This window comes from Loxodonta africana, chromosome 1, assembly GCF_030014295.1.
Source record: "Loxodonta africana isolate mLoxAfr1 chromosome 1, mLoxAfr1.hap2, whole genome shotgun sequence".
Classification (NCBI taxonomy): Eukaryota; Metazoa; Chordata; class Mammalia; order Proboscidea; family Elephantidae; genus Loxodonta; species Loxodonta africana.
In genome coordinates, this window is record NC_087342.1 from 90,282,984 (window position 1) to 90,295,492 (window position 12,509).

The window sequence follows — 12,509 nt, forward strand, 5'->3', positions numbered from 1 at the left end:
ACATACTGGAAAAATTAATAAGTTGCAAGAATCCAAAGAGAATTCAGAAATCCAAAACATTAATGATAAAATTACATAATTAGACAACGTAATAGGAAGTCAGAGGAGCAGACTTGAGCAGTTGGAATACAGAGTGGGAAATCTGGAGGACCAGGGAATTGACACCAATATAGCTGAAAAAAAAAACAGATAAAAGAATTAAAAAAAATGAAGAAACCCTAAGAATCATGTGGGACTCTATCGAGAAGAATAACTTGCATGTGATTGGAGTCCCAGAACAGGGAGGGATATCAGAAAACACAGAGAGAATAGTTGAAGATATGTTGGCAGAAAACTTACCTGACATCATGAAAGAAGAAAGGATATCTATCCAAGATGCTCATCAAACCCCATTTAAGACTGATCCAAAAAGAAAATCACCAAGACATATTATCATCAAACTTGCCAAAACCAAAGATAAAGAGAAAATTTTAAAAGCAGCCAGGGAGAAAAGAAAGGTCGACTACAAAGGAGAATCAATAAGAATAAGTTCAGACTACTCAGCAGAAACCATGCAGTCAAGAAGGCAATGGGATGACATATATAGAGCACTGAAGGAGAGAAACTTCCAGCCAAGAATCATATATCCAGCAAAATTCTCTCTAAAATATGAAGGCCAAATTAAAACATTTATAGATAAACACAAGCTTAGAGAATTTGCAAAAACCAAACCAAAGCTACAAGAAATACTAAAGGAAATTGGCCAGAAAACCAATAATATCAGATACCAGCACAACACAAGGTGACAGAGCAGAACATCCTGATATCAACTCAAATAGGGAAATCACAAAACCAAATTAAGATTAATTTTAAAAAGAAAAGAACACTCAAAACAGGGAATCATTGAAATCAATATGTAAAAGATCACAATAATCAAAAAGAGGGACTAAATACAGGTGGCACAGAACTGCCATATGGAGAGGGATACAAGGCGATATAGGACAATACAAGTTAGGCTTTTACTTAGAAAAATAGGGGTAAATATTAAGGTAACCACAAAGAGGTATAACAACTCCATAACTCAAAATAAAAACCAAGAAAAACATAATGACTCAGCAAACATAAAGTCAAATACTATGATAATGAGGAACACACAATTTACAAACAAAAACGTCTCAGCACAAAAAAGTAAGTGGAAAAATGAATTTGTCAACAACACACATAAAAAGGCATCAAAATGACAGCACTAAACACATAAAAAAAAATTTATACTTATCTATAATTACACTTAATGTAAATGGACTAAATGCACCAATAAAGAGACAGAGAGTCTCAGACTGGATAAAGAAACACAATCCGTCTATATGCTGCCTACAAGAGACACACCTTAGACTTATAGACACAAACAAACTAAAACTCAAAGGATGGAAAAAAATATACCAAGCAAACAATAAGCAAAAAAAAAGCAGGAGTAGCAATATTAATTTCTGACAAAATAGATTTAAAGTTAAATCCACCACAAAGGATAAAGAAGGACACTACATAATGATTAAAGGGACAATTGACCAGGAAGATATAACCATATTAAATATTTATGCACCCAATGACAGGGCTGCAAGATACATAAAACAAATTTTAACAGAACTGAAAAGTGAGATAGACACCTCCACAATTATAGTAGGAGACTTCAACACAGCACTTTCGGAGAAGGACAGGACATCCAGTAAGAAGCTCAATAGAGACACGGAAAACCTAATTGCTACAATCAACCAAATTGACCTCATTTACTTATACAGAACACCCCACCCAACAGCTGCAAAGTATACTTTTTTTTCTAGCTCACATGGAACACTCTCTAGAATAGACCACATATTAGGTCATAAAACAAACCTTTGCAGAATCCAAAACATCGAAATATTACAAAGTATCTTCTCAGACCATAAGGCCATAAAAGTGGGAATCAATAACAGAAAAATTACGGAAAAGAAATCAAATGCTTGGAAAGTGAACAATACCCTGTTCAAAAAAGACTGGGTTATAGAAGACATTAAGGAGGGAATAAAGAAATTCATAGAATGCAATGAAAATGAAAACACTTCCTATCAAAACCTCTGGGACACAGCAAAAGCAGTGCTCAGAGGTCAATTTATATCAATAAATGCACACATACAAGAAGAAGAAAGAGCCAAAATCAGAGAACTGTCCTTACAACTTGAACAAATAGAAAGTGAGCAACAAAAGAATCCATCAGGCATCAGAAGAAAACAAATAATAAAAATTAGAGCTGAACTAAATGAATTAGAGAACAGAAAAACAATTGAAAGAATTAACAAAGCCTAAAGCTGGTTCTTTGAAAAAATTAACAAAATTGATAAACCATTGGCCAGACTGACTAAAGAAATACAGGAAAAGAAACAAATAACCCAAGTAAGAAACGAGATGGGCCACATCACAACAGACCCAACTGAAATTAAAAGAATCATATCAGATTATTATGAAAAATTGTACTCTAACAAATTTGCAAACCTAGAAGAAATGGATGAATTCCTAGAAAAACACTACCTACCTAAACTAACACAATCAGAAATAGAACAACTAAATAGACCCATAACAAAAAAAGAGATTGAAATGGTAATCAAAAACTCCCAAGAAAAAAAACCCCTGGCCCAGATGGCTTTACTGCAGAGTTCTACCAAACTTTCAGAGAAGAGTTAACACCACCACTACTAAAGGTATTTCAAAGCATAGAAGATGACAGAATACTACCTAACTCATTCTATGAAGCCACCATATCCCTGATACCAAAACCAGGTAAAGACATCACAAAAAAAGAAAATCACAGACCTATATCCCTCATGAACATAGATGCAAAAATCCTCAACAAAATCCTAGCCAATAGAATTCAACAACATACCAAAAAAATAATCCACCATGACCAAGTGGGATTTATACCAGGTATGCAAGCTGGTTTAATATTAGAAAAACCATTAATGTAATCCACCATATAAATAAAACAAAAGACAAAAACCACATGATCTTACCAATTGATGCAGAAGAGGCATTTGACAAAGTCCAACACCCATTTATGATAAAAACTCTAAGCAAAATAGGTATTGAAGGAAAATGCCTCAACATAATAAGGGGCATCTATACAAAGCCAACAGCCAACATCACTGTAAATGGAGAGAGACTGAAAGCATTTCCCTTGAGAACGGGAACCAGACAAGGATGCCCTTTTTCACCGCTCTTATTCAACATTGTGCTAGAGGTCCTAGCCAGAGCAATTAGGCTAGACAAAGAAATAAAGGACATCCGGATTGGCAAGGAGGAAGTAAAATTATCTCTATTTGCAGATGACATGATCTTATACACAGAAAACCCTAAGGAATCCTCCGGAAAACTACTGAAACTAATAGAAGAGTTTGGCAGAGTCTCAGGTTATAAGGTAAACATACAAAAATCACTTGGATTCCTCTACATCAACAAAAAGAACATCGAAGAGGAAATAACCAAATCAATACCATTCACAGTAGCCCCCAAGAAGATAAAATACTTAGGAATAAATCTTACCAAGGATGTAAAAGACCTATACAAAGAAAACTACAAAGTACTACTGCAAGAAACTAAAAAGGACCTACTTAAGTGGAAAAACATACCTTGCTCATGGATAGGAAGACTTAACATAGTAAAAATGTCTATTCTACCAAAAGCCATCTATACATACATTGCACTTCCGATCCAAACTCCAATGCCATTCTTTAATGTGATGGAGAAACAAATCACCAACTTCATATGGGAGGGAAAGAAGCCCCGGAGAAGTAAAGCATTACTGAAAAAGAAGAAGAAAGTGGGAGGCCTCACTCTACCTGATTTCAGAACCTATTATATAGCCACAGTAGTCAAAACAGCCTGGTACAACAACAGGCACATAGACCAATGGAACAGAATTGAGAATCCAGATATAAATCCATCCATGTATGAGCAGCTGATATTTGACAAAGGACCAGTGTCAGTTAATTGGGGAAAAGATAGTCTTTTTAACAGATGGTGCTGGCATAACTGGATATCCATTTGCAAAAAAATGAAACAGGACCCATACCTCACACCATGCACAGAAACTAACTCCAAGTGGATCAAAGACCTAAACATAAAGACTAAAACGGTAAAGATCATGAAAGAAAAAATAAGGACAACGTTAGAAGCCCTAATACAAGGCATAAACAGAATACAAAATATTACCAAAAATGACGAAGAGAAACCAGATAACCGGGAGCTCCTAAAAATCAAACACCTATGCTCATCTAAAGACTTCACCAAAAGAGTAAAAAGACTACCTACAGATTGGGAAAGAATTTTCAGCTCTGACATCTCCAACCAGTGTCTGATCTCTAAAATCTATATGATTCTGTTAAAACTCAACCTCAAAAAGACAAACAACCCAACCAAGAAGTGGGCAAAGGATATGAACACGTAAAGAAGATATTCAAGCAGCTAACAGATATATGAGAAGATGCTCTCGATCATTAGCCATTAGAGAAATGCAAATTAAAACTACGATGAGATTCCATCTCACTCCAACAAGGCTGGCATTAATCCAAAAAACACAAAATAATAAATGTTGGAGAGGCTGCGGAGAGATTGGAACTCTCATACACTGCTGGTGGGAATGTAAAAGGGTACAACCACTTTGGAAATCTATCTGGCGTTTTCTTAAAAAGTTAGCAATAGAACTACCATACAACCCAGAAATCCCACTCCTCGGAATATACCCTAGAGAAATAAGAGCCTTCACACGAACAGATATATGCACACCCATGCTTATTGCAGCTCTGTTTACAATAGCAAAAAGCTGGAAGCAACCAAGGTGTCCATCAAAGGATGAATGGTTGAACAAATTGTGGTATATTCACACGATGGAATACTACACATCGATAAAGAACAGTGACGAATCTGTGAAACATTTCATAACATGGAGGAACATGGAAGGCATTATGCTGAGTGAAATTAGTTAGAGGCAAAAGGACAAACCTTGTATAAGACCACTATTATAAGATCTTGAGAAATAGTATAAACTGAGAAGAACACATACTTTTGTGGTTACGAGGAGGGGAGGGAGGAAGGGTGGGAGAGGGTTATTTACTCCTTAGTTAGTAGATAAGAACTACTTTAGGTGAAGGGAAGGTCAATACTCAATACACAGAAGGTCAGCTCAACTGGACTGGACCAAAAGCAAAGAAGTTTCTGGGATAAACTGAATGCTTCAAAGGTCAGCGGAGCAAGGACGGGGGTTTGGGGACTATGGCTTAAGGGGACTTCTAAGTCAATTGGCAAAATAATACTGTTATGAAAACATTTTGCATCCCACTTTGAAATGTGGCGTCTGGGGTCTTAAATGCTAACACGTGGCCATCTAAGATACATCAACTGGTCTCAACCCACCTGGATCAAAGGAGAATGAAGAACACCAAGGTCACATGATAACTATGAGCCCAAGAGACAGAAAGGGCCACATGAACCAGAGACTTACATCATCCTGAGACCAGAAGAACTAGATGGTGCCCGGCCACAACCGATGACTGCCCTGACAGGGAGCACAACAGAGAACCCCTGAGGGAGCAGGAGATCAGTGGGATGCAGACCCCAAATTCTCATAAAAAGACCGGACTTGATGGTCTGACTGAGACTAGAGGAATCCTGGTGGTCATGGTCCCCAAACCTTCTGTTGGCCCAGGAGGGGAACCATTCCCGAAGACAACTCATCAGACATGGAAGGGACTGGACAATGGGTTGGAGAGAGATGCTGATGAAGAGTGAGCTACTTGTATCAGTTGGACACTTGAGACTGTGTTGGCATCTCTTGTCTGGAGGTGAGATAGGAGGGTAGAGAGGGTTAGAAACTGGCAAAATTGTCACGAAAGGAGAGACTGGAAGGGCTGACTTATTAGGGTGAGAGTAAGTGGAAGCATGGAGTAAGGTGTATATAAGCTTATATGTGACAGACTGACTTGATTTGTAAATGTTCACTTAAAGCTTAATAAAAATTATTAAAAAAAAAAAAAAGATATGGCTGGGTTGAGGGCCAGAGACCTTGTCGTGACCAATCATGTTAAGATTAGCCAGTGATCAACCTTCTATTCTTCTCCCTTCTCTTCTCTTTATAAACCTCATTATACTTGGCTTCTTGAAAAAAAAAAAAAATTCAAACCAGTCTACATTGAGATGGATCGCAACATGATGTTAACAATACTCATTTGGAGGTGGCGCCAAGATGGCAGAGTAGTCAGACACTTCCAGTGTTCCCTCTTACAACAAAAACCTGAAAAAAAACAGTGAATTGATTTTATATGAAAATTTAGGAGCCCTGAACACCAAAGGCAAAGTTGAGGAATCGGACTAAGAGGCAGGGGGAAGGAGAGACAGTTCAGAAGCAGTGACAAATTGCCAGACCTGACCTGGCAGGAACTGGCACCCCGCATGCCAAATCCACTGGTGCGAGAAGAGTAACACAAGCAGTGGCATTTGGGGTGCATTTTCCACATTGGAAGATACTGAGTGGCGGAGACTCACGCCTCCAGAATCAGTGAAAAGCAGCGCTCTAGACATAAAATAAGTACTTGTGTCTAATTTACCATGTGGACCAAAAAACACCCTTTTGGAAAAAATTCTCCCACTTAATGGACCCCTCCGCACTCTGCACTGGGTCCCAAGCTGGCTTCAGTGATGGCCGCTTTCCCTGGGCTGGTAGTAAGACCTGTTGCACACACTGAGCCGCCCCTCTGGCCTTGGAGAAGGAACAAATAAACAAACAGGGAAAAATAATCTTCAGACTCCTCTAAACTGGGAACTCAGGGCAGAAACAACTCCTTTGACTAGGCGCAGGCATAAAAGGTCCATGGACTTTGAATGACTTTCATCCCTGCATAGACCTGTGTGGGACAATTTTAACAGCATAGGCTCTCATTAGCACAACAGGGTATATACCTGAAGTCTAACTTCAACTGTTTTAGCTATATGGTGGAAAGGTAGGCTCGTAATGTTTCACAACACTCTGCCTATTAAGCAGGGTCTAAAAAAAAAAAATTTTTTTTTCACCTACCCACATCAGGAACCTGAGGACTGGTGGCTTCAACCACACCACTTCACCACCCTCGACAAGCATTCAAGGATAAGTTGTGCCTCCCAGTCCTTACACCAACAGCACTGGGTGCCGATGGTCCAGCAGCAAAACCCCATCCACATAGGCATTCTAGGGAACACAGACAAGCTTTCCTTACAGACACTCAGGGGTGGTTGTCAGTCCCCTGCTTTGCTCATTGTGTGACCCCCTGCTGGACCCAGATACCTGTACATACACCAATCACCCCTGCCCATCTAGCACTCTAGGTGAAAGCCTGCACCACACATTTGGTGACTGACTACCTGGACACCTGAGCTGAATCCATACAAGAAAAGTAAATGGACTCCTGGGTTCATATACCTAGTAACGGCTCTAACCACCTGGAGACAGGACGCTAGAGCTTCAAAGGCACCTATAATCAAACTAGCTCACTTGAGCAGACTATTTGGGCATATCAAAACAAAATAAAAGTCTAGGACACAGTACACAAACATAATAACTTATTGATGGCTTAGAGACAACAGTCAATATCGAATCACATAAAAAGGCAGACCATGATGGCTTCAGCAAGCTCCCAAAACAAAGAATCAAGAAATGTTCTAGATGAAGAGAATTTCCTGGAACTACCAGAGGTAGAATACAAAAGAATAATACACAGAACTCTGCAAGCGATCCAGAAGGAGATCAGGCAAAACACAGAACAAGCCAAGCAGCACACAGAAAAAGGAACTTAGGTAGATTAGTAAAGAGCATAGTGACAAATTCAATAGGTTGCAAGAATCCATAGAGAGACAGGAAACAGAAATTCAGAAGATTAACAATAAAATTTCAGAAAGTCGTAGGAGCAGAATTCACACGATGGAAGTCAGAACACTTGAGACTGAACATAAAGCACTTGACACCAACATATTTAAGGAAAAATCAGATAAAAGAATTTTTAAAAAAGAAGAAACCCTAAGAATTATGTGGAATTCTACCAAGAGAAGTAACATATGAGCGATTAGAGTACCAGAACAGGGAGGGATAACAAAAAGTACAGAGAAACTTGTTGAAGATATTTTGACAGAAAATTTCCCTGATACAGTGAAAGATGAGAGGATATCTATCCAAGATGCTCATTGAACCCCACACAAGGTAGATCCCAAAAGGAAGTTACCAAGACATATTATGATCAAAACCAAAGATAAAGAGAGGATTTTAAGAATGGCTAGGAATAAACGAGAAGTCATCTACAAACGAGAGTCAATAAGACTAAGCTCGGACTACTCGGTAGAAACCATGCAGGCAAGAAGGCAATGAGATGACATGTATAAAGCCTTGAAGGAAAAAAAATTGCTAGCCAAGTATTATATATCCAGCAAAACTGTCCCTCAAACATGAAGGTGAAATTAGGACATTTCCAGATAAACAGAAGTTTAAGGAATTTGCAAAAACCAAACCAAAAGTACAAGAAATACTAAAGGGTGTTCTTCTTTTAGAAAATCAATAACACCTGTTAACAAACCAAGACTAGAACACAGGACAGAGCAATCAGCTATCAACCCAGATAGGGAAATCACAAAAATAAATCAAAGGGAAACAGAGACATCATTAAGTAAAAGATGACAACATTAAAATAAAAAAGAGGGATTAAGAAATGTAGTCATATGGAAAGGAAGTCAAGGTGATATAAAGAAATAAAAATGTGGTTTAAACTTAGAAAAATAGGGGTAAATGTTAAAGTAACCACTAAAGGAAACTGACAATCCAACATATCAAAATAAAAAAACAATAAAAACATAAAAAAAACCAACCAAACCAAACCCACTACCGTTGAGTTGATTCCAACTCATAGTGACCCTATAGGACAGAGTAGAACTACCCCATAGCGTTTCCAAGGAGCACCTGGTGGATTCAAACTGCCGACCCTTTGGTTAGCAGGTGTAGCACTTAACCACTATGCCAACAAAAACATAAAGACTCACCAAATACAAAAGCAACAAAAATGAAAAAGAGGAAAACACAACATAAGAAAACTAAGCACAGAAAATTAAATGAAAAAAAGAAACTGTCAATAACGCACAAAAAAAGACATCAAAATGACAGCACTAAACTCATACCTAACAATAATTACACTGAATGTAAATGGACTAAATGCACCAATAGAGAGTGGCAGACTGGATAAAAAAACATGATCTGTCTATATGCTGCCTACAAGAGACACAACTTAGACTTAAAGACACAAACTAAAACTCAAAGTATAGAAAAAAAAATATATCAGCAAAACAACAAAAAAGAGCAGGAGTAGCAATATCAGTTTCCGACAAAATAGGCTTTAAAATAAAATCCACCACAAAGGATAAGGAAGGACATTATACAATGATTACAGGGTCAATATACCAGGAAACCCTGGTGGTGTAGTGGTTAAGTGCTACAGCTGCTAACCAAAGGATTGGAAGTTCAAATTCACCAGGTACCCCTTGAAAACTCTATGGGGGCACTTCTACTCTGTCCCATAGGGTTGCTATGAGTCGAAAATGACTTGATGGCAAAGTTTTTTTTTTTTTTAATAACAGGAGGATATAACCAAAATAAATATTTATGCACCTAATGACAGGGCTCCAAAATACATAAAACAAACTCTAACAGCATTGAAAAGAAAGATAGGCAGCTCGACAATAATAGTGGGAGACTTCAACACAGCACTTTCAGTGAAGGACAGAACATCCAGAAAGAAACTCAATAAAAAAATGGAAGATCTAAATGCCACATTCAGCCAACTCGACCTCATAGACATATACAGAACAATCCACCCAACAGCAGCAAAGTATACTTTCTTTTCCAATGGGCATGGAACATTCTCCAGAGTAGACCACAAATTGGGTCATAAAGCAAGCCTTAAAAGAATCCAGAACATCAAAACACTACAAAGCATCTTTTCTGACCATAAAGCCATAAAAGTAGAAATCAACAGAAAAAGCAAGGAAAAAAAAACAAACACATAGAAACTGAATAACACCTTACTCAAAAACTACTGGGTTATAGAAGAAATTAAGGATGGAAGAGAGAAATTCACTGGGCCAAATGAGAATGAAAACACATCCTACCAGAGCTTTTGGAACTTAACAAAAGCAGTGCTCAGAGGTCAATTCATAGCAATAAATGCACACATCCCAAAAGATGAAAGGGCCAAAATCGAAACATTAACCTTACAAATCAAACAAATACAGAGCAGCAAAATAAGCCCTCCTGCACCAGAAGAAAGCAAATAATAAAAATTAGAGCAGAATTAAATGAAACAGAGAACAGAAAAACAATTTAAAGAGTTAACAAGACCAAAAGCTTATTCTTGGAAAAGATCAACAAAATCGATAAACCATTGGCCAAAATGATAAAAGAAAAACAGGAGAGGAAGCAAATAACCCAAATAAGAATTGAGATGGGCAATATCACAACAGACCTAACTGATAGTAAAATAATCATAACAGAATATTATGAAAAGTTATACTCTAACAAATTTGAAAACCTAGAGGAAATAGACAAATTTCTAGAAACACGCTAACTAAACTAACACGGGCAGAAGTAGAACAACAAAATAAACCTGTAACAAAAGAACAGATTGAAAAGGTAATATAAAAACTGCTCCCCGCTCCCTCCGAAAAAAAAAGCCCTGCCCCTGACGGCTTCACTGCAGAGTGCTACCAAACTTTCAGAGAAGAGTTATCACCACTACTGCAAAAGGTATTTCATAGCATAGAAAAGGATGGAATACTCCCAAATTCATTCTATGAAGCCAGCATATCCCTGATACCAAAACCAGATAAAGACACCACAAAAAAAAAGAAAATTACAGACTAATATCCCTCATGAACTTAGACACAAAAATCCTCAACAAAATTCTAGCCAATAGAATTCAACAATATATCAAAAAATAATTCACCATGATCAAGCAGGATTCATACCAGGTATGCAGGGATGGGTCAGCATTAGAAAAACAATCAATGTAATCCATCACATAAATAAAACAAAAGACAAGAAACACGCGACCTTATCAATTGATGCAGAAAAGGCATTTGACAAAGTCTAGCACCCATTCATGATGAAAACTCTCAGCAAAATAGGAATAGAATGGAAATTCCTCAACACAAGAAAGGGTATTTAGACAGGCAAAAGCCAACATCATCCTAAATGAAGAAAGTCTGAAAGCATTCCCCTTGAGAATGGAAACCAGACAAGGATGCCCTTTATCACCACTCTTATTCAACATTGTGTTGGAAGTCCTACCCAGAGCAATTAGAATAGAAAGATAAATAAAGGGCACCCAAACTGGTAAGGAAGCAGTAAAAGTATCTCTATTTGCAGATGATATGATCTTATACACAGAAAACCCTAAAGAATGCACAAGAAAACTACAGGAACTAGTACAAGAGGTCAGCAAAGTATCAGGATACAAGATAAGCACAAAAAATCAATTGGACTCCTCTACACCAACAAAGACAACATCGGAGAGGAAATCACCAAATCAATACCCTTTACGGTAGCCCTCAAGAAGATAAAATACTTAGGATTAAATCTAACCAGAGACCTAAAAGACCTATACAAAGAACACTAGAAGACACTACTGCAAGAAACCAAAAGAGACCTACATAAGAGGAAAAACATACCTTGCTCATGGACAGGAAGACTCAACATTGTGAAAATGTCTCCTCTACCCAAAAGGATCTATAGATACAATGCAATTCTGATCCAAATTCCGATGGCATTTTTTAATGAGATGGAGAAACAAATCACCAACTTCATATGGAAAGGAAAAGAGGCCGGGGATAAGTTAAAAAAAAAAAAAAAGTATTACTGAAAAAGAAAAACAAAGTGGGAGGCATCACTCTACCTGATTTAGAACTGATTATCCCTCCACAGTAGTCAAAACAGCCTGGTAATGGTACAACAACAGATACATAGACCAATGGAACAGAATTGAGAATCCAGACATAAATTCATCCACCTAGGAGCAGCTGATATTTAACAAAGGCCCAAAGCCCCTTAAATGGGGAAAAGACAGTCTAACTAACTCAAAACGGATCAAAGACCTAAATATAAAATCTAAAATGATAAAAATCATGGAAGAAAAAATAGGGACAATGTTAGGAGCCCTCATACATAGCATAAACAGTATACAAAACATTACTAACAATGCATAAACATCAAATAACAGGGATCTCCTAAAAATTAAGCACTTATGCTCATCCAAAGGCTTCATCAAACAGTAAAAAGACAACACACAGACTAGGAAAAAAAGTTTGGCTATTACAAATCAGACAAAAGTCTAATCTCTAAAATGTACAAGAAAATCCAATCCCTCTACAACAAAAAGACAAACAATCCAACTGAAAAATGGGCAAAGGAAATGAACAGACACTTCACCAAAGACATTCAA